General features: G+C 49.8%; 25 non-coding genes and 3 pseudogenes across 25 annotated transcripts; 22 read left to right on the forward strand and 6 right to left on the reverse strand.

Moving 5' to 3' along the window:
* The first annotated feature begins 70 nt into the window (after positions 1-70).
* Positions 71-233, forward strand: LOC135034678 (U1 spliceosomal RNA). Its single transcript, XR_010229835.1, has one exon. It is a non-coding gene; the product is annotated as a U1 spliceosomal RNA (small nuclear RNA).
* A 671-nt stretch (positions 234-904) lies between these two features.
* Positions 905-1,068, forward strand: LOC135034666 (U1 spliceosomal RNA). The gene has a single exon (XR_010229823.1). It is a non-coding gene; the product is annotated as a U1 spliceosomal RNA (small nuclear RNA).
* A 152-nt stretch (positions 1,069-1,220) lies between these two features.
* Positions 1,221-1,362, forward strand: LOC135034721 (U1 spliceosomal RNA; annotated as a pseudogene).
* Positions 1,363-2,057: 695 nt separating this feature from the next.
* Positions 2,058-2,221, forward strand: LOC135034657 (U1 spliceosomal RNA). Its single transcript, XR_010229815.1, has one exon. It is a non-coding gene; the product is annotated as a U1 spliceosomal RNA (small nuclear RNA).
* Positions 2,222-2,373: 152 nt separating this feature from the next.
* LOC135034693 (U1 spliceosomal RNA) lies at positions 2,374-2,536 on the forward strand. Its single transcript, XR_010229848.1, has one exon. It is a non-coding gene; the product is annotated as a U1 spliceosomal RNA (small nuclear RNA).
* A 2,021-nt stretch (positions 2,537-4,557) lies between these two features.
* On the forward strand, positions 4,558-4,721 carry LOC135034782 (U1 spliceosomal RNA). The gene has a single exon (XR_010229913.1). It is a non-coding gene; the product is annotated as a U1 spliceosomal RNA (small nuclear RNA).
* A 152-nt stretch (positions 4,722-4,873) lies between these two features.
* Positions 4,874-5,036, forward strand: LOC135034739 (U1 spliceosomal RNA). Its single transcript, XR_010229889.1, has one exon. It is a non-coding gene; the product is annotated as a U1 spliceosomal RNA (small nuclear RNA).
* A 671-nt stretch (positions 5,037-5,707) lies between these two features.
* Positions 5,708-5,871, forward strand: LOC135034795 (U1 spliceosomal RNA). Its single transcript, XR_010229924.1, has one exon. It is a non-coding gene; the product is annotated as a U1 spliceosomal RNA (small nuclear RNA).
* A 488-nt stretch (positions 5,872-6,359) lies between these two features.
* LOC135034683 (U1 spliceosomal RNA) lies at positions 6,360-6,522 on the reverse strand. Its single transcript, XR_010229840.1, has one exon. It is a non-coding gene; the product is annotated as a U1 spliceosomal RNA (small nuclear RNA).
* A 152-nt stretch (positions 6,523-6,674) lies between these two features.
* Positions 6,675-6,838, reverse strand: LOC135034754 (U1 spliceosomal RNA). Its single transcript, XR_010229896.1, has one exon. It is a non-coding gene; the product is annotated as a U1 spliceosomal RNA (small nuclear RNA).
* Positions 6,839-7,512: 674 nt separating this feature from the next.
* On the reverse strand, positions 7,513-7,675 carry LOC135034679 (U1 spliceosomal RNA). Its single transcript, XR_010229836.1, has one exon. It is a non-coding gene; the product is annotated as a U1 spliceosomal RNA (small nuclear RNA).
* Positions 7,676-7,827: 152 nt separating this feature from the next.
* On the reverse strand, positions 7,828-8,004 carry LOC135034750 (U1 spliceosomal RNA; annotated as a pseudogene).
* Positions 8,005-9,593: 1,589 nt separating this feature from the next.
* On the reverse strand, positions 9,594-9,756 carry LOC135034713 (U1 spliceosomal RNA). Its single transcript, XR_010229866.1, has one exon. It is a non-coding gene; the product is annotated as a U1 spliceosomal RNA (small nuclear RNA).
* A 152-nt stretch (positions 9,757-9,908) lies between these two features.
* LOC135034674 (U1 spliceosomal RNA) lies at positions 9,909-10,072 on the reverse strand. Its single transcript, XR_010229831.1, has one exon. It is a non-coding gene; the product is annotated as a U1 spliceosomal RNA (small nuclear RNA).
* A 138-nt stretch (positions 10,073-10,210) lies between these two features.
* LOC135034767 (U5 spliceosomal RNA) lies at positions 10,211-10,326 on the forward strand. Its single transcript, XR_010229899.1, has one exon. It is a non-coding gene; the product is annotated as a U5 spliceosomal RNA (small nuclear RNA).
* Positions 10,327-10,596: 270 nt separating this feature from the next.
* LOC135034770 (U5 spliceosomal RNA) lies at positions 10,597-10,712 on the forward strand. The gene has a single exon (XR_010229902.1). It is a non-coding gene; the product is annotated as a U5 spliceosomal RNA (small nuclear RNA).
* Positions 10,713-10,986: 274 nt separating this feature from the next.
* Positions 10,987-11,102, forward strand: LOC135034775 (U5 spliceosomal RNA). Its single transcript, XR_010229906.1, has one exon. It is a non-coding gene; the product is annotated as a U5 spliceosomal RNA (small nuclear RNA).
* A 1,396-nt stretch (positions 11,103-12,498) lies between these two features.
* Positions 12,499-12,651, forward strand: LOC135034764 (U1 spliceosomal RNA; annotated as a pseudogene).
* A 671-nt stretch (positions 12,652-13,322) lies between these two features.
* LOC135034664 (U1 spliceosomal RNA) lies at positions 13,323-13,486 on the forward strand. The gene has a single exon (XR_010229821.1). It is a non-coding gene; the product is annotated as a U1 spliceosomal RNA (small nuclear RNA).
* Positions 13,487-13,638: 152 nt separating this feature from the next.
* LOC135034733 (U1 spliceosomal RNA) lies at positions 13,639-13,801 on the forward strand. Its single transcript, XR_010229883.1, has one exon. It is a non-coding gene; the product is annotated as a U1 spliceosomal RNA (small nuclear RNA).
* A 661-nt stretch (positions 13,802-14,462) lies between these two features.
* Positions 14,463-14,626, forward strand: LOC135034650 (U1 spliceosomal RNA). Its single transcript, XR_010229808.1, has one exon. It is a non-coding gene; the product is annotated as a U1 spliceosomal RNA (small nuclear RNA).
* A 152-nt stretch (positions 14,627-14,778) lies between these two features.
* On the forward strand, positions 14,779-14,941 carry LOC135034722 (U1 spliceosomal RNA). Its single transcript, XR_010229873.1, has one exon. It is a non-coding gene; the product is annotated as a U1 spliceosomal RNA (small nuclear RNA).
* Positions 14,942-15,615: 674 nt separating this feature from the next.
* LOC135034655 (U1 spliceosomal RNA) lies at positions 15,616-15,779 on the forward strand. Its single transcript, XR_010229813.1, has one exon. It is a non-coding gene; the product is annotated as a U1 spliceosomal RNA (small nuclear RNA).
* A 152-nt stretch (positions 15,780-15,931) lies between these two features.
* On the forward strand, positions 15,932-16,094 carry LOC135034747 (U1 spliceosomal RNA). The gene has a single exon (XR_010229894.1). It is a non-coding gene; the product is annotated as a U1 spliceosomal RNA (small nuclear RNA).
* Positions 16,095-16,770: 676 nt separating this feature from the next.
* On the forward strand, positions 16,771-16,934 carry LOC135034662 (U1 spliceosomal RNA). The gene has a single exon (XR_010229820.1). It is a non-coding gene; the product is annotated as a U1 spliceosomal RNA (small nuclear RNA).
* A 152-nt stretch (positions 16,935-17,086) lies between these two features.
* Positions 17,087-17,249, forward strand: LOC135034700 (U1 spliceosomal RNA). The gene has a single exon (XR_010229855.1). It is a non-coding gene; the product is annotated as a U1 spliceosomal RNA (small nuclear RNA).
* A 661-nt stretch (positions 17,250-17,910) lies between these two features.
* LOC135034660 (U1 spliceosomal RNA) lies at positions 17,911-18,074 on the forward strand. Its single transcript, XR_010229818.1, has one exon. It is a non-coding gene; the product is annotated as a U1 spliceosomal RNA (small nuclear RNA).
* Positions 18,075-18,226: 152 nt separating this feature from the next.
* On the forward strand, positions 18,227-18,389 carry LOC135034710 (U1 spliceosomal RNA). Its single transcript, XR_010229863.1, has one exon. It is a non-coding gene; the product is annotated as a U1 spliceosomal RNA (small nuclear RNA).
* Positions 18,390-19,148: the final 759 nt, after the last annotated feature.

Here is a 19,148-nt window from a genome sequence, read left to right on the forward strand (position 1 = left end):
CTCAGTTGGATCTCCTTCACTTGACAGGGGGGTACCCGAGCAGCGACCCTCCCCAGCTCTAGCCCAACTCCTACTTACCTGCCAGGTGAGATACTATGATCATGAAGGTGCTTCTCCCAGGGCAAGGCTCACCCATTGCACTCTGGGTGTGCTGCTCCTGCGATTTCCCCAAATGTGGGAAACTTGACTGCATAATTTGTGTTTCCCCTGGTCGGCTCTCGTATAATTCAGATCTCTTTGTCTCAGGTCTCTCTCCAGCCTAGTTTGCTGTCTGTTTCCACTTCTCTTTTCTTGAGCCGCTCCCTTCTATGCCCTTGCGCACTATCCTGACTTCTCCCGTCTGCTTACTTTGTGCCTTCCAATGCACAATGCAAACTACAGCTAGTACTGCAGGGCCCACACCCTTTTACTTGCCGTACAGAGCAGCTCTGGAGCTGTTACAGTGCCCAGCTACTGCAAGAAATCAGCTTGAATGCTTCAGGGGCTGGGGCATAGCCAACATGAGCCCCACACCGAAGGAGGGTGGAGGTGTTTAATGCGAACTAGGGGTCAGCCAAGCGCCGCAAAAGGCCGCCATGCCCTGCACGCCCCTTTTCTCTTTTCATATGCAGACGAGGGTTGAAGCCAACTTTGACCCACTGCTTGGATGACATCACCATATGCAAATCCATCTGCGGCAGGCCTTCCCCCAGGAATGCTTGCACTAGTTGTTGCATATGGTTTGTTGTTTGGGGGTGCTTCAGTATTAGGCAGCCTTCTGCCCTCCCATGTTCATCTGAAAATATGTGTTCTCCCTGCAGTTGTTGTCCCCAGATGAGAGTTCCCTTGTGCTGCCTCAGTTGAATCTCCTTTACTTGACAGAGATGTGCCTGAGCAGCGGCCCTCCTCAGCCCTATCCCAAATCATACTTATTTTGCTTAGGAGATACCATGGTCATGAAGATTGTTCTCCCAGGGTAAGGTTCATTCATTGCATTCTGGGTATGCTGACCCCTGGGATTTCCCCAAATGTGGGAAACTCGACTGCATTTTTTGTGGTAGTGGGGGACTGTGTTTGTGTTTTCCTCTGGTCAGCTCTGGTAAAAGTCAGATTTCTTTGTCTCAGATCTTCCTCTAGCCTTGTTCTTCTTTCGAGAGTTCCCTTGTGCTGCCTCAGTTGGATCTCCTTCACTTGACAGGGGGGTGCCCGAGCAGCGACCCTCCCCAGCTCTAGCCCAACTCCTACTTACCTGCCAGGTGAGATACTATGATCATGAAGGTGCTTCTCCCAGGGCAAGGCTCACCCATTGCACTCTGGGTTTGCTGCCCCTGCGATTTCCCCAAATGTGGGAAACTTGACTGCATAATTTGTGTTTCCCCTGGTCGGCTCTCATATAATTCAGATCTCTTTGTCTCAGGTCTCTCTCCAGCCTTGTTTGCTGTCTGTTTCCACTTCTTTTTTCTTGAGCCCCTCCCTTTTATACCCTTGTGCACTATCCTGACTTCTCCTCCTGTCTGCTTACTTTGTGCCTTCCAATGCACAATGCAAACTACAGGTAGTGCTGCAGGGCCCACACCGTTTTACTTGCCTTACAGAGCAGCTCTGGAGCTGTTACAGTGCCAAGCTGCTGCAAGAAATCAGCTTGAATGCTTCAGGGGCTGGGGCATGGCCAACATGAGCCCCACACCGAAGGAGGGTGGGGGTGTTTAATGCGAACTAAGGGTCATCCAAGCGCCGCAAAAGGCCGCCATGCCCTGCATACCCCTTTTCTCTTTTCATATGCAGATGAGGGTTCCAGCCAACTTTGGCCCACTGCTTGGATGACATCACCGTATGCAAATCCGTCTTCTGCAGAACTTCCCCCAGGAATGCTTGTACTAGTTGTTGCATTTGGTTTGTTGTTTGGGGGTGCTTCAGTATTAGGCAGCCTTCTGCCCTCCCATGTTCATCTGAAAATATGTGTTCTCCCTGCAGTTGTTGTCCCCAGATGAGAGTTCCCTTGTGCTGCCTCAGTTGAATCTCCTTTACTTGACAGAGATGTGCCTGAGCAGCGGCCCTCCCCAGCTCTATCCCAAATCATACTTATTTTGCATAGGAGATACCATGGTCATGAAGATTGTTCTCCCAGGGTGAGGTTCATTTATTGCATTCTGGGTATGCTGACCCTTGTGATTTCCCCAAATGTGGGAAACTTGACTGCATTATTTGTGGTAGTAGGGGACTGTGTTTGTGTTTTCCTCTGGTCAGCTCTGGTAAAAGTCAGATTTCTTTGTCTCAGATCTTCCTCTTGCCTTGTTCTTCTTTCGAGAGTTCCCTTGTGCTGCCTCAGTTGGATCTCCTTCACTTGACAGGGGGGTGCCCGAGCAGCGACCCTCCCCAGCTCTAGCCCAACTCCTACTTACCTGCCAGGTGAGATACTTTGATCATGAAGGTGCTTCTCCCAGGGCAAGGCTCACCCATTGCACTCTGGGTGTGCTGCCCCTGCGATTTCCCCAAATGTGGGAAACTTGACTGCATAATTTGTGTTTCCCCTGGTCGGCTCTCGTATAATTCAGATCTCTTTGTCTCAGGTCTCTCTCCAGCCTAGTTTGCTGTCTGTTTCCACTTCTCTTTTCTTGAGCCGCTCCCTTCTATGCCCTTGTGTACTATCCTGACTTCTCCCGTCTGCTTACTTTGTGCCTTCCAACACACAATGCATACTATAGGTAGTGCTGCAGGGCCCACACCCTTTTACTTGCTTTACAGAGCAGCTCTGGAGCTGTTACAGTGCCCAGCTGCTGCAAGAAATCAGCTTGAATGCTTCAGGGGGTGGGGCCTAGCCCCACATCGAAGGAGGGTGGAGGTGTTTAATGCGAACTAGGGGTCATCCAAGTGCCGCAAAAGGCCGCCATGCCCTCCACTCCCCTTTTCTCTTTTCATATGCAGACGAGGGTTGAAGCCAACTTTGACCCACTGCTTGGATGACATCACCATATGCAAATCCATCTGCTGCAGGCCTTCCCCCAGGAATGCTTGCACTAGTTGTTGCATTTGGTTTGTTGTTTGGGGGTGCTTCAGTATTAGGCAGCCTTCTGCCCTCCCATGTTCATCTGAAAATATGTGTTCTCCCTGCAGTTGTTGTCCCCAGATGAGAGTTCCCTTGTGCTCACCTATTGCACTCTGGGTCTGCTGCTCCTGCGATTTCCCCAAATGTGGGAAACTTGACTGCATAATTTGTGTTTCCCCTGGTCGGCTCTCGTATGATTCAGATCTCTTTGTCTCAGGTCTCTCTCCAGCCTAGTTTGCTGTCTGTTTCCACTTCTATGCCCTTGCGCACTATCCTGACTTCTCCCATCTGCTTACTTTGTGCCTTCCAACGCACAATGCGAATTACAGGTAGTGCTGCAGGGCCCACACCCTTTTACTTGCCTTACAGAGCAGCTCTGGAGCTGTTACAGTGCCCAGCTGCTGCAAGAAATCAGCTTGAATGCTTCAGGGGCTGGGGCAAAGCCAACATGAGCCCCACACCGAAGAAGGGTGGAGGTGTTTAATGCGAACTAGGGGTCATCCAAGAGCCGCAAAAGGCCGCCATGCCCTCCACTCCCCTTTTCTCTTTTCATATGCAGACGAGGGTTGAAGCCAACTTTGACCCACTGCTTGGATGACATCACCATATGCAAATCCATCTGCTGCAGGCCTTCCCCCAGGAATGCTTGCACTAGTTGTTGCATTTGGTTTGTTGTTTGGGGGTGCTTCAGTATTAGGCAGCCTTCTGCCCTCCCATGTTCATCTGAAAATATGTGTTCTCCCTGCAGTTGTTGTCCCCAGATGAGAGTTCCCTTGTGCTCACCTATTGCACTCTGGGTCTGCTGCTCCTGCGATTTCCCCAAATGTGGGAAACTTGACTGCATAATTTGTGTTTCCCCTGGTCGGCTCTCGTATAATTCAGATCTCTTTGTCTCAGGTCTCTCTCCAGCCTAGTTTGCTGTCTGTTTCCACTTCTATGCCCTTGCGCACTATCCTGACTTCTCCCATCTGCTTACTTTGTGCCTTCCAACGCACAATGCGAATTACAGGTAGTGCTGCAGGGCCCACACCCTTTTACTTGCCTTACAGAGCAGCTCTGGAGCTGTTACAGTGCCCAGCTGCTGCAAGAAATCAGCTTGAATGCTTCAGGGGCTGGGGCAAAGCCAACATGAGCCCCACACCGAAGAAGGGTGGAGGTGTTTAATGCGAACTAGGGGTCATCCAAGAGCCGCAAAAGGCCGCCATGCCCTGCACGCCCCTTTTCTCTTTTCATATGCAGACGAGGGTTGAAGCCAACTTTGACCCACTGCTTGGATGACATCACCATATGCAAATCCATCTGCTGCAGGCCTTCCCCCGGGAATGCTTGCACTAGTTGTTGCATTTGGTTTGTTGTTTGGGGGTGCTTCAGTATTAGGCAGCCTTCTGCCCTCCCATGTTCATCTGAAAATATGTGTTCTCCCTGCAGTTGTTGTCCCCAGATGAGAGTTCCCTTGTTCTGCCTCAGTTGAATCTCTTTTACTTGACAGAGATGTGCCTGAGCAGCGGCCCTCCCCAGCCCTATCCCAAATCATACTTATTTTGCATAGGAGATACCATGGTCATGAAGATTGTTTTCCCAGGGTGCGGTTCATTCATTGCATTCTGGGTATGCTGACCCCTGTGATTTCCCCAAATGTGGGAAACTCGACTGCATTATTTGTGGTAGTGGGGGACTGTGTTTGTGCTTTCCTCTTGTCAGCTCTGGTAAAAGTCAGATTTCTTTGTCTCAGACCTTCCTCTAGCCTTGTTCTTCTTTCGAGAGTTCCCTTGTGCTGCCTCAGTTGGATCTCCTTCACTTGACAGGGGGGTGCCCGAGCAGCGACCCTCCCCAGCTCTAGCTCAACTCCTACTTACCTGCCAGGTGAGATATTATGATCATGAAGGTGCTTCTCCCAGGGCAAGGCTCACCTATTGCACTCTGGGTCTGCTGCTCCTGCAATTTCCCCAAATGTGGGAAACTTGACTGCATAATTTGTGTTTCCCTTGGTCGGCTCTCGTATAATTCAGATCTCTTTGTCTCAGGTCTCTCTCCAGCCTAGTTTGCTGTCTGTTTCCACTTCTCTTTTCTTGAGCCGCTCCCTTATATGCCCTTGCGCACTATCCTGACTTCTCCCATCTGCTTACTTTGTGCCTTCCAACGCACAATGCGAATTACAGGTAGTGCTGCAGGGCCCACACCCTTTTACTTGCCTTACAGAGCAGCTCTGGAGCTGTTACAGTGCCCAGCTGCTGCAAGAAATCAGCTTGAATGCTTCAGGGGCTGGGGCAAAGCCAACATGAGCCCCACACCGAAGAAGGGTGGAGGTGTTTAATGCGAACTAGGGGTCATCCAAGAGCCGCAAAAGGCCGCCATGCCCTGCACGCCCCTTTTCTCTTTTCATATGCAGACGAGGGTTGAAGCCAACTTTGACCCACTGCTTGGATGACATCACCATATGCAAATCCATCTGCTGCAGGCCTTCCCCCGGGAATGCTTGCACTAGTTGTTGCATTTGGTTTGTTGTTTGGGGGTGCTTCAGTATTAGGCAGCCTTCTGCCCTCCCATGTTCATCTGAAAATATGTGTTCTCCCTGCAGTTGTTGTCCCCAGATGAGAGTTCCCTTGTTCTGCCTCAGTTGAATCTCCTTTACTTGACAGAGATGTGCCTGAGCAGCGGCCCTCCCCAGCCCTATCCCAAATCATACTTATTTTGCATAGGAGATACCATGGTCATGAAGATTGTTTTCCCAGGGTGCGGTTCATTCATTGCATTCTGGGTATGCTGACCCCTGTGATTTCCCCAAATATGGGAAACTCGACTGCATTATTTGTGGTAGTAGGGGACTGTGTTTGTGCTTTCCTCTGGTCAGCTCTGGTAAAAGTCAAATTTCTTTGTCTCAGATCTTCCTCTAGCCTATCCCAAATCATACTTATTGTCATCCAAGCAGTAAGTCAAAGTTGGCTTCAACCCTCGTCTGCATATGAAAATAGAAAAGGGGCGTGCAGGGCATGGCGGGCTTTTGCGGTGCTTGGATGACCACTAGTTTGCATTAAACACCTCCACCCTCCTTCGGTGTGGGGCTCATGTTGGCTATGCCCCAGTCCCTGATGCATTTAAGCTGATTTTTTGCAGCAGCTGGGCACTGTAACAGCTCCAGAGCTGCTCTGTAAAGCAAGTAAAAGGGTGTGGGCCCTGCAGCACTACCTGTAGTTTGCATTGTGCGTTGGAAGGCACAAAGTAAGCAGACGGGAGAAGTCAGGATAGTGCACAAGGGCATAGAAGGGAGCGGCTCAAGAAAAGAGAAGTGGAAACAGACAGCAAACTAGGCTGGAGAGAGACCTGAGACAAAGAGATCTGAATTATACGAGAGCCGACCAGAGGAAACACAAATTATGCAGTCAAGTGTCCCACATTTGGGGAAATCGTAGGAGCAGCACACCCAGAGTGCAATGGGTGAGCCTTGCCCTGGGAGAAGCACCTTCCTGATCATAGTATCTCACCTGGCAGGTAAGTAGGAGTTGGGCTAGAGCTGGGGAGGGTCGCTGCTCGGGCAGCCCCCTGTCAAGTGAAGGAGATCCAACTGAGGCAGCACAATGAAACTCTCGAAAAAAGAACAAGGCTAGAGGAAGATCTGAGACAAAGAAATCTGACTTTTACCATAGCTGACCAGAGGAAAGCACAAACACAGTCCCCCACTACCACAAATAATGCAGTCGAGTTTCCCACATTTGGGGAAATCACAGGGGTCAGCATACCCAGAATGCAATGAATGAACCTCACCCTGGGAGAACAATATTCATGACCATGGTATCTCCTATGCAAAATAAGTATGATTTGGGATAGGGCTGGGGAGGGCCGCTGCTCAGGCACATCTCTGTCAAGTAAAGGAGATTCAACTGAGGCAGCACAAGGGAACTCTCATCTGGGGACAACAACTGCAGGGAGAACACATATTTTCAGATGAACATGGGAGGGCAGAAGGCTGCCTAATACTGAAGCACCCCCAAACAACAAACCAAATCCAACAACTAGTACAAGCATTCCTGGGGGAAGTTCTGCAGAAGACGGATTTGCATACGGTGATGTCATCCAAGCAGTGGGCCAAAGTTGGCTGGAACCCTCATCTGCATATGAAAAGAGAAAAGGGGTATGCAGGGCATGGCGGCCTTTTGCGGCGCTTGGATGACCCTTAGTTCGCAATAAACACCCCCACCCTCCTTCGGTGTGGGGCTCATGTTGGCCATGCCCCAGCCCCTGAAGCATTCAAGCTGATTTCTTGCAGCAGCTGGGCACTGTAACAGCTCCAGAGCTGCTCTGTAAGGCAAGTAAAAGGGTGTGGGCCCTGCAGCACTACCTGTAGTTTGCATTGTGCATTGGAAGGCACAAAGTAAGCAGACAGGAGGAGAAGTCAGGATAGTGCACAAGGGTATAAAAGGGAGCGGCTCAAGAAAAAAGAAGTGGAAACAGACAGCAAACTAGGCTGGAGAGAGACCTGAGACAAAGAGATCTGAATTATACGAGAGCCGACCAGGGGAAACACAAATTATGCAGTCAAGTTTCCCACATTTGGGGAAATCGCAGGGGCAGCACACCCAGAGTGCAATGGATGAGCCTTGCCCTGGGAGAAGCACCTTCATGATCATAGTATCTCACCTGGCAGGTAAGTAGGAGTTGGGCTAGAGCTGGGGAGGGTCGCTGCTCGGGCACCCCCCTGTCAAGTGAAGGAGATCCAACTGAGGCAGCACAAGGGAACTCTCGAAAGAAGAACAAGGCTAGAGGAAGATCTGAAACAAAGAAATCTGACTTTTACCAGAGCTGACCAGAGGAAAACACAAACACAGTCCCCCACTACCACAAATAATGCAGTCGAGTTTCCCACATTTGGGGAAATCACAGGGGTCAGCATACCCAGAATGCAATGAATGAACCTCACCCTGGGAGAATTTTTTTTTTCTACTTGAAGCCCGAGGTGCGGTGCTCCATCACCCAGTGTCTGTGCTCAAACGTGCTGGGGGCATAGGTACTTGGACCCTCTCCCAAAGGAGAAGGGCCCCGTTACTCCCCTACCCCTCAGAGCCAAAAGGCCTACTGAGGGGAAAAAGGGACTGTGGGTCCCCCCTTGCCGAAGCGCAGAGGGACCCTCGTGTGTCCCCAGGGTTGGCCGAGGCTTCCCCCTGGGGACCGAAAACTGCGTCTGGTCCTCCCCAAAAGGAGAGGACCTCAGCAACGTAGGAGAGTGGGTGGCCCATAAGGGTCTCACCTAAACCCCAAAACGAAAAACGTGAACGTGACTTACAGAAAACAAATATAAGTGCTGTGCCGTGCTTTTTCAATCAAATAAATAAGCCCCAGCCAAAAGGCCGGGGAGGGGGGTAAAAAATTGTCCTTGCCCTAGCCAAAAGGCCAGGGCAAAGGAGCAGGTGCAACAGAAGTTGAGTGCGTGACAGTGCTAGTGCCATTAAAGTGCAAGGCGCCTGCACCAGTGCAAGTTAAGGCACCCCTGGGTCGCCCCAGGGGCACATGTCACCTCGAGCTTCGAAGCCGCTCCCAACCTCTTAGCCAGACCAAGTTTCGCACCCGCTCGTCCAGGGTCAACCCCCAGTACGAGAGTGGATACTAGACCAGGCTGTTCCTAAGCAACGTAAGGGTGCCATAAGCCCTTACGAGGTAGGAATACTCAGCCCAGTTTTTCTCCACTCTCAACCAGAGGCCTTGCCACACCCCGGCAGGGTACTCCACAAGGTGTTTCTCCATTCCACATCTAGGAACCTCTCACGCTCCTACTGTAAGAACAGATACGCCACCCTGTGTTTCCCTCGAGCAGGTACTACACTTGATCTTAGCCAAAAGGCCGAGAACCTCACCCTGGGAGAATAATCTACATGACCATGGTATCTCCTATGCAAAATAAATATGATTTGGGATAGGGCTGGGGAGGGCCGCTGCTCAGGCACATCTCAGTCAAGTAAAGGAGATTCAACTGAGGCAGCACAAGGGAACTCTCATCTGGGGACAACAACTGCAGGGAGAACACATATTTTCAGATGAACATGGGAGGGCAGAAGGCTGCCTAATACTGAAGCACCCCCAAACAACAAACCAAATGCAACAACTAGTACAAGCATTCCTGGGGGAAGTTCTGCAGAAGACGGATTTGCATACGGTGATGTCATCCAAGCAGTGGGTCAAAGTTGGCTTCAAACCTCGTCTGCATATGAAAAGAAAAAAGGGGTGTGCAGGGCATGGCGGCCTTTTGCGGCGCTTGGATGACCCCTAGTTCACATTAAACACCTCCACCCTCCTTCGGTGTGGGGCTCATGTTGGCTATGCCCCAGTCCCTGATGCATTTAAGCTGATTTCTTGCAGCAGCTGGGCACTGTAACAGCTCCAGAGCTGCTCTGTAAAGCAAGTAAAAGGGTGTGGGCCCTGCAGCACTACCTGTAGTTTGCATTGTGCGTTGGAAGGCACAAAGTAAGCAGACGGGAGAAGTCAGGATAGTGCACAAGGGCATAGAAGGGAGAGGCTCAAGAAAAGAGAAGTGGAAACAGACAGCAAACTAGGCTGGAGAGAGACCTGAGACAAAGAGATCTGAATTATACGAGAGCCGACCAGGGGAAACACAAATTATGCAGTCAAGTTTCCCACATTTGGGGAAATCGCAGGAGCAGCAGACCCAGAGTGCAATGGGTGAGCCTTGCCCTGGGAGAAGCACCTTCATGATCATAGTATCTCACCTGGCAGGTAAGTAGGGGTTGGGCTAGAGCTGGGGAGGGTCGCTGCTCGGGTACCCCCCTGTCAAGTGAAGGAGATCCAACTGAGGCAGCACAAGAGAACTCTCGAAAGAAGAACAAGGCTAGAGGAAGATCTGAGACAAAGAAATCTGACTTTTACCAGAGCTGACCAGAGGAAAGCACAAACACAGTCCCCCACTACCACAAATAATGCAGTTGAGTTTCCCACATTTGGGGAAATCACAGGGGTCAGCATACCCAGAATGCAATGAATGAACCTCACCCTGGGAGAACAATCTTCATGACCATGGTATCTCCTATGCAAAATAAGTATGATTTGGGATAGGGCTGGGGAGGGCCGCTGCTCAGGCACATCTCTGTCAAGTAAAGGAGATTCAACTGAGGCAGCACAAGGGAATCTGGGGACAACAACTGCAGGGAGAACACATATTTTCAGATGAAAATCTTGGTCATGCTCTGGTTTCTCTTCAGAACGAACAAATCTTTCGCCTTTTACTAAAGATTTCCGTGGAGAGGAGCAAAACCGAGTTTTATCTCAATTTTTGCATGCCCCATCTTATTGGGGTTTCTTTTATCAGTTTAAAGATAGAATGAGTGTGCTTTAATGTAAGCTCATTTGCATAGAAATGACAGTAAATGTTTGTTTCTTTTCAAACAGAACTTTCTTGACCATGCTACTTGCTTGAAAGATCAGGGAGCACATGGAATACAGTACAAACCATGCTTATAGCAAGGAGAAGCCAGGTGAGAAATCTGCTTTCTTTCAAATTGGGCGCTCACTTTGATCTGAATGAGGACTGCTGGCACGGCACTCAGGCGACAGGTGGAATCTTGGTCATGCTCTGGTTTCTCTTCAGAAAGAACAAATATTTTGCCTTTTACTAAAGATTTCCGTGGAGAGGAGCATTACTGAGTTTTATCTCAATTTTTGCATGCCCCATCTTATTGGGGTTTCTTTTATCGGTTTAAAGATAGAACGAGTGTGCTTTAATGTAAGTTCATTTGCATAGAAATGACAGTAAATGTTTGTTTCTTTTTAAACAGAACTTTCTTGACCACACTAATTGCTTGAAAGATCTGGGAGCACATGGAAAAGAGTACAAACCATGTTTATAGCAAGGGGAAGCCTGGTGAGAAATCTGCTTTCTTTCTTTCAAATTGGGTGCTCACTTTGAGCTGAATGAGAACTGCTGGCATGGCACTCAGGCGACAGGTGGAATCTTGGTCATGCTCTGGTTTCTCATCAGAACGAACAAATCTTTCGCCTTTTATTAAAGATTTTCGTGGAGAGGAGCAAAACTGAGTTTTATCTCAATTTTTGCATGCCCCGTATTTTTGGGGTTTCTTTTATCAGTTTAAAGACAGAACGAGTGTGCTTTCTTTTTAGCTTTAATGAATCCCAACCCGCTGAGATTCAGTACCAGAGGAAGTAGGTCTTAAACGAAAATAAAGTTTACAGGATTCTTTAAAATTAAAAAATTATTTTCTATCACCTGAAAAACGGTCGGGCAAATGCATCTTTGGTTCAGGGACTACCTTTCGGGAGGCTCGCAAAAGATCTTCCTGCGACCTCACCCGAAGAGAAAGATCCTGAACCATCTGAGTAAGTTCTTGAATCTGATTGACTAAGAGCTGGCCAGGATTTGGCCCTAAACCTGTCGGATTCATGAGGCCAAAAAACTTTAACAAAAACTGAATGAGAAAAAATTAAACCCTGTTTAATTTTAGTTTTTGGTATGGCCGGTAATAATGTTATGATTCCAGCACTCTGGTCTGAGGAGATCTTATTGCAAGGACCGGAGCACTGGAACGTAATGCTGGGGAAGGGAGCGGGAATGGAAAATAGCCCCTTGCGCCCTAAGTCCGTTGTCTCGCCTGTGCTGTCAGAAATCCCCTGCGAGACTATGGTTGCTTGAGCCCATGGCAGCCGCGTTTGAAGGGCGGATTATGTCTGCCCAACTCCGATTCCCCCTCAGGTCTTAATGGGAGACAAAGGGAAATCCGAGACAGGGTGATAACAAGGGGCCCTCTGACTAAACAACCAGGCCAGGGGCTACAAGCTAACTATGTGCGGAAAAACCACCAGGGAAAAGGACAACCAAAATATCCACTTGTCCACTCTCCTACCCAGCACCGCCGAGTTCCGGAGAGGACTTGTGGAACGGAACCCTCCGCAAATGCTCCGAAAACAGAATATAAAGATAAAGCGGCTGAGCCGCAACACACGGCAGAGCCGCAACTCACGAACACCACTCGATATTCTCTGGTGATCGTTGAGGACTACAGGGGACCAAACGACTTCTTGGGATGAGATGACAACTCCAAGATACTGGACTTTTGAGGACAGGAATGACCGGACACAGCAGGACTGGAACAGACGTTCAGCAAACCAAAGCAGCATGCAGGAAGCTATTACCGGCGTCTGTGTGAAGCACTGAGAAAGCATTTAACAAAGAGTCCTCCAATCAGATGCCCCCAGTCTAATTGCCCCAAATGCTGTGCAGCTGCCCTGCTGCACACCCACAAGACCAGCGTGTATGTTGTAATCTGACCCTGCAACGGGGAACGCGGTCCGCCCATGGCGTCCCCGTTGCTAGGGTCCGGGCGGCTCAGCCGCTCGGCGTCCCTGCGTTGCTAGGGAGCCGGCGGCTACGCACACACGGCGTCCCTAGTTGCTAGGCGCCGGGCCGCGAGGACATCGCGGACCCCGGCGCCTAACACTCAGCTCTAGCCCAACTCCTACTTACCTGCCAGGTGAGATAAAAGGTGCTTCTCCCAGGGCAAGGCTCACCCATTGCACTCTGGGTGTGCTGCCCCAGTGATTTCCCCAAATGTGGGAAACTTGACTGCATAATTTGTGTTTCCCCTGGTCGGCTCTTGTATAATTCAGATCTCTTTGTCTCAGGTCTCTCTCCAGCCTAGTTTGCTGTCTGTTTCCACTTCTCTTTTCTTGAGCCGCTCCCTTCTATGCCCTTGCGCACTATCCTGACTTCTCCCGTCTGCTTACTTTGTGCCTTCCAACGCACAATGCGAACTACATGTAGTGCTGCAGGGCCCACACCCTTTTACTTGCCTTACAGAGCAGCTCTGGAGCTGTTACAGTGCCCAGCTGCTGCAAGAAATCAGCTTGAATGCTTCAGGGGCTGTGGCATAGCCAACATGAGCCCCACACCGAAGGAGGGTGGCGGTGTTTAATGCGAACTAGGGGTCATCCAAGCGCCGCAAAAGGCCGCCATGCCCTGCACGCCCCTTTTCTCTTTTTATATGCAGACGAGGGTTGAAGCCAACTTTGACCCACTACTTGGATGACATCACCATATGCAAATCCATATGCTGCAGGCCTTCCCCCAGGAATGCTTGCACTAGTTGTTGCATTTGGTTTGTTGTTTGGGGGTGCTTCAGTATTAGGCAGCCTTCTGCCCTCCCATGTTCATCTGAAAATATGTGTTCTCCCTGCAGTTGTTGTCCCCAGATGAGAGTTCCCTTGTGCTGCCTCAGTTGAATCTCCTTTACTTGACAGAGATGTGCCTGAGCAGCGGCCCTCCCCAGCCCTATCCCAAATCATACTTATTTTGCTTAGGAGATACTATGATCATGAAGATTGTTCTCCCAGGGTGAGGTTCATTCATTGAATTCTGGGTATGCTGACCCCTGTGATTTCCCCAAATGTGGGAAAATGGACTGCATTATTTGTGGTAGTGGGGCACTGTGTTTGTGCTTTCCTCTGGTCAGCTCTGGTAAAAGTCAGATTTCTTTGTCTCAGATCTTCCTCTAGCCTTGTTCTTCTTTCGAGAGTTCCCTTGTGCTGCCTCAGTTGGATCTCCTTCACTTGACAGGGGGGTGCCCGAGCAGCAACCCTCCCCAGCTCTAGCCCAACTCCTGCTTACCTGCCAGGTGAGATACTATGATCATGAAGGTACTTCTCCCAGGGCAAGGCTCACCCATTGCACTCTGGGTCTGCTGCTCCTGCGATTTCCCCAAATGTGGGAAACTTGACTGCATAATTTGTGTTTCCCCTGGTCGGCTCTCGTATAATTCAGATCTCTTTGTCTCAGGTCTCTCTCTAGCCTAGTTTGCTGTCTGTTTCCACTTCTCTTTTCTTGAGCCGCTCCCTTCTATGCCCTTGCGCACTATCCTGACTTCTCCCGTCTGCTTACTTTGTGCCTTCCAATGCACAATGCAAACTACAGGTAGTGCTGCAGGGCCCACACCCTTTTACTTGCCTTACAGAGCAGCTCTGGAGCTGTTACAGTGCCCAGCTGCTGCAAGAAATCAGCTTGAATGCTTCAGGGGCTGGGGCATAGCCCCACACCGAAGGAGGGTGGAGGTGTTTAATGCAAACTAGGGGTCATCCAAGCGCCGCAAAAGGCCGCCATGCCCTGCACGCCCCTTTTCTCTTTTCATATGCAGACGAGGGTTGAAGCCAACTTTGACCCACTGCTTGGATGACATCACCATATGCAAATCCATCTGCTGCAGGCCTTCCCCCAGGAATGCTTGCACTAGTTGTTGCATTTGGTTTGTTGTTTGGGGGTGCTTCAGTATTAGGCAGCCTTCTGCCCTCCCATGTTCATCTGAAAATATGTGTTCTCCCTGCAGTTGTTGTCCCCAGATGAGAGTTCCCTTGTGCTGCCTCAGTTGAATCTCCTTTACTTGACAGAGATGTGCCTGAGCAGCGGCCCTCCCCAGCCCTATCCCAAATCATACTTATTTTGCATAGGAGATACCATGGTCATGAAGATTGTTCTCCCAGGGTGAGGTTCATTCATTGCATTCTGGGTATGCTGACTCCGATGATTTCCCCAAATGTGGGAAACTCGACTGCATTATTTGTGGTAGTGGGGGACTGTGTTTGTTCTTTCCTCTGGTCAGCTCTGGTAAAAGTCAGATTTATTTGTCTCAGATCTTCCTCTAGCCTTGTTCTTCTTTTGAGAGTTTCCTTGTGCTGCCTCAGTTGGATCTCCTTCACTTGACTGGGGGGTGCCCGAGCAGCGACCCTCCCCAGCTCTAGCCCAACTCCTACTTACCTGCCAGGTTAGATACTATGATCATGAAGGTGCTTCTCCCAGGGCAAGGCTCACCCATTGCACTCTGGGTGTGCTGCTCCTGCGATTTCCCCAAATGTGGGAAACTTGACTGCATAATTTGTGTTTCCCCTGGTCGGCTCTCGTATAATTCAGATCTCTTTGTCTCAGGTCTCTCTCCAGCCTAGTATGCTGTCTGTTTCCACTTCTTTTTTCTTGAGCCCCTCCCTTCTATACCCTTGTGCACTATCCTGACTTCTCCTCCCGTCTGCTTACTTTGTGCCGTCCAATGCACAATGCAAACTACAGGTAGTGCTGCAGGTCCCACACCCTTTTACTTGCCTTACAGAGCAGCTCTGGAGCTGTTACAGTGCCCAGCTGCTGCAAGAAATCAGCTTGAATGCTTCAGGGGCTGGGGCATAGCCAACATGAGCCCCACACCGAAGGAGGGTGGAGGTGTTTAATGCAAACTAGGGGTCATCCAAGCGCCGCAAAAGACCGCCATGCCCTGCACTCCCCTTTTCTCTTTTCATATGCAGACGAGGGTTGAAGCCAACTTTGACCCACTGCTTGGATGACATCACCATATGCAAATCCATCTGCTGCAGGCCTTCCCCCAGGAATGCTTGCACTAGTTGTTGCATTTGGTTTGTTGTTTGGGGGTGCTTCAGTATTAGGCAGCCTTCTGCCGTCCCATGTTCATCTGAAAATATGTGTTCTCCCTGCAGTTGTTGTCCCCAGATGAGAGTTCCCTTGTGCTGCCTCAGTTGAATCTCCTTTACTTGACAGAGATGTGCCTGAGCAGCGGCCCTCCCCAGCCCTATCCCAAATCATACTTATTTTGCATAGGAGATACCATGGTCATGAAGATTGTTTTCCCAGGGTGAGGTTCATTCATTGCATTCTGGGTATGCTGACCCCGATGATTTCCCCAAATGTGGGAAACTTGACTGCATTATTTGTGGTAGTGGGGGACTGTGTTTGTTCTTTCCTCTGGTCAGCTCTGGTAAAAGTCAGATTTCTTTGTCTCAGATCTTCCTCTAGCCTTGTTCTTCTTTCGAGAGTTTCCTTGTGCTGCCTCAGTTGGATCTCCTTCACTTGACTGGGGGGTGCACGAGCAGCGACCCTCCCCAGCTCTAGCCCAACTCCTACTTACCTGCCAGGTTAGATACTATGATCATCAAGGTGCTTCTCCCAGGGCAAGGCTTACCCATTGCACTCTGGGTCTGCTGCTCCTGCGATTTCCCCAAATGTGGGAAACTTGACTGCATAATTTGTGTTTCCCCTGGTCGGCTCTCGTATAATTCAGATCTCTTTGTCTCAGGTCTCTCTCCAGCCTAGTTTGCTGTCTGTTTCCACTTCTTTCTTCTTGAGCCTCTCCCTTCTATACCCTTGTGCACTATCCTGAATTCTCCTCCCGTCTGCTTACTTTGTGCCTTCCAATGCACAATGCAAACTACAGGTAGTGCTGCAGGTCCCACACCCTTTTACTTGCCTTACAGAGCAGCTCTGGAGCTGTTACAGTGCCCAGCTGCTGCAAGAAATCAGCTTGAATGCTTCAGGGGCTGGGGCATAGCCAACATGAGCCCCACACCGAAGGAGGGTGGAGGTGTTTAATGCGAACTAGGGGTCATCCAAGCGCCGCAAAAGGCCGCCATGCCCTGCACGCCCCTTTTCTCTTTTCATATGCAGACGAGGGTTGAAGCCAACTTTGACCCACTGCTTGGATGACATCACCATATGCAAATCCATCTGCTGCAGGCCTTCCCCCAGGAATGCTTGCACTAGTTGTTGCATTTGGTTTGTTGTTTGGGGGTGCTTCAGTATTAGGCAGCCTTCTGCCCTCCCATGTTCATCTGAAAATATATGTGTTCTCCCTGCAGTTGTTGTCCCCAGATGAGAGTTCCCTTGTGCTGCCTCAGTTGAATCTCCTTTACTTGACAGAGATGTGCCTGAGCAGCGGCCCTCCCCAGCCCTATCCCAAATCATACTTATTTTGCAAAGGAGAAACCATGGTCATGAAGATTGTTCTCCCAGGGTGAGGTTCATTCATTGCATTCTGGGTATGCTGACCCCTGTGATTTCCGCAAATGTGGGAAACTTGACTGCATTATTTGTGGTAGTGGGGGACTGTGTTTGTGCTTTCGTCTGGTCAGCTCTGGTAAAAGTCAGATTTCTTTGTCTCAGATCTTCCTCTAGCCTTGTTCTTCTTTCGAGAGTTCCCTTGTGCTGCCTCAGTTGGATCTCCTTCACTTGACAGGGGGGTGCCCGAGCAGCGACCCTCCCCAGCTCTAGCCCAACTCCTACTTACCTGCCAGGTGAGATACTATGATCATGAAGGTACTTCTCCCAGGGCAAGGCTCACCCATTGCACTCTGGGTCTGCTGCTCCTGCGATTTCCCCAAATGTGGGAAACTTGACTGCATAATTTGTGTTTCCCCTGGTCGGCTCTCGTATAATTCAGATCTCTTTGTCTCAGGTCTCTCTCTAGCCTAGTTTGCTGTCTGTTTCCACTTCTCTTTTCTTGAGCCGCTCCCTTCTATGCCCTTGCGCACTATCCTGACTTCTCCCGTCTGCTTACTTTGTGCCTTCCAATGCACAATGCAAACTACAGGTAGTGCTGCAGGGCCCACACCCTTTTACTTGCCTTACAGAGCAGCTCTGGAGCTGTTACAGTGCCCAGCTGCTGCAAGAAATCAGCTTGAATGCTTCAGGGGCTGGGGCATAGCCCCACACTGAAGGAGGGTGGAGGTGTTTAATGCGAACTAGGGGTCATCCAAGCGCCGCAAAAGGCCGCCATGCCCTGCATGCCCCTTTTCTCTTTTTATATGCAGACGAGGGTTGAAGCCAACTTTGACCCACTGCTTGGATGACATCACCATATGCAAATCCATCTGCTGCAGGCCTTCCCCCAGGAATGCTTGCACTAGTTGTTGCATTTTGTTTGTTGTTTGGGGGTGCTTCAGTATTAGGCAGCCTTCTACCCTCCCATGTTCATCTGAAAATATGTGTTCTCCCTACAGTTGTTGTCCCCAGATGAGAGTTCCCTTGTGCTGCCTCAGTTGAATCTCCTTTACTTGACAGAGATGTGCATGAGCAGCGGCCATCCCCAGCCCTATCCCAAATCATACTTATTTTGCATAGGAAATACCATGGTCATGAAGATTGTTCTCCCAGGGTGAGGTTCACTCATTGCATTCTGGGTATGCTGACCGCTATGATTTCCCTAAATGTGGGAAACTCGACTGCATTATTTGTGGTAGTGGGGGACTGTGTTTGTGCTTTCCTCTGGTTAGCTCTGGTAAAAGTCAGATTTCTTTGTCTCAGACCTTCCTCTAGCCTTGTTCTTCTTTTGAGAGTTCCCTTGTGCTGCCTCAGTTGGATCTCCTTCACTTGACAGGGGGGTGCCCGAGCAGCGACCCTCCCCAGCTCTAGCCCAACTCCTACTTACCTGCCAGGTGAGATACTATGATCATGAAGGTGCTTCTCCCAGGGCAAGGCTCACCCATTGCACTCTGGGTGTGCTGCTCCTGCGATTTCCCCAAATGTGGGAAACGTGACTGCATAATTTGTGTTTCCCCTGGTCGGCTCTCGTATAATTCAGATCTCTTTGTCTCAGGTCTCTCTCCAGCCTAGTTTGCTGTCTGTTTCCACTTCTCTTTTCTTGAGCCCCTCCCTTCTATACCCTTGTGCACTATCCTGACTTCTCCTCCCGTCTGCTTACTTTGTGCCTTCCAATGCACAATGCAAACTACAGGTAGTGCTGCAGGGCCCACACCCTTTTACTTGCCTTACAGAGCAGCTCTGGAGCTGTTACAGTACCCAGCTGCTGCAAGAAATCAGCTTGAATGCTTCAGGGGCTGGGGCATGGCCAACATGAGCCCCACACCGAAGGAGGGTGGGGGTGTTTAATGCGAACTAGGGGTCATCCAAGCGCCGCAAAAGGCCGCCATGCCCTGCATACCCCTTTTCTCTTTTCATAAGCAGACGAGGGTTGAAGCCAACTTTGACCCACTGCTTGGATGACATCACTTGCTGCCTTTCCAATGAAGCAAGTTTAATTTAGTAATAGGTGAAAAACCATCCCTACAAAGGTGTTAATCAGATACTTGGCTTTGTGGACACTTTTCAGAGAACAAATTTGTTAGCATAAAAATAAAGCCAGAAAATGAAGAGCTGTTTAATCACTCAATTGGATTTTTCTGCCAGCATATTTCTTTTTCTCTGCAACCCACTGCTAAATTGTGCTTCCTAGCTGTTTTTTTATAAAATCACTTAATCAAATCTAACTCTGATTACATCAGAGAAGGCCAGGTACCCTACACCATAAGAGGGGGTTTGAAATTTTGACTTGTCTACTTAAAG

This window comes from Pseudophryne corroboree, unplaced genomic scaffold (assembly GCF_028390025.1).
Source record: "Pseudophryne corroboree isolate aPseCor3 unplaced genomic scaffold, aPseCor3.hap2 scaffold_585, whole genome shotgun sequence".
Lineage (NCBI taxonomy): Eukaryota > Metazoa > Chordata > Amphibia > Anura > Myobatrachidae > Pseudophryne > Pseudophryne corroboree.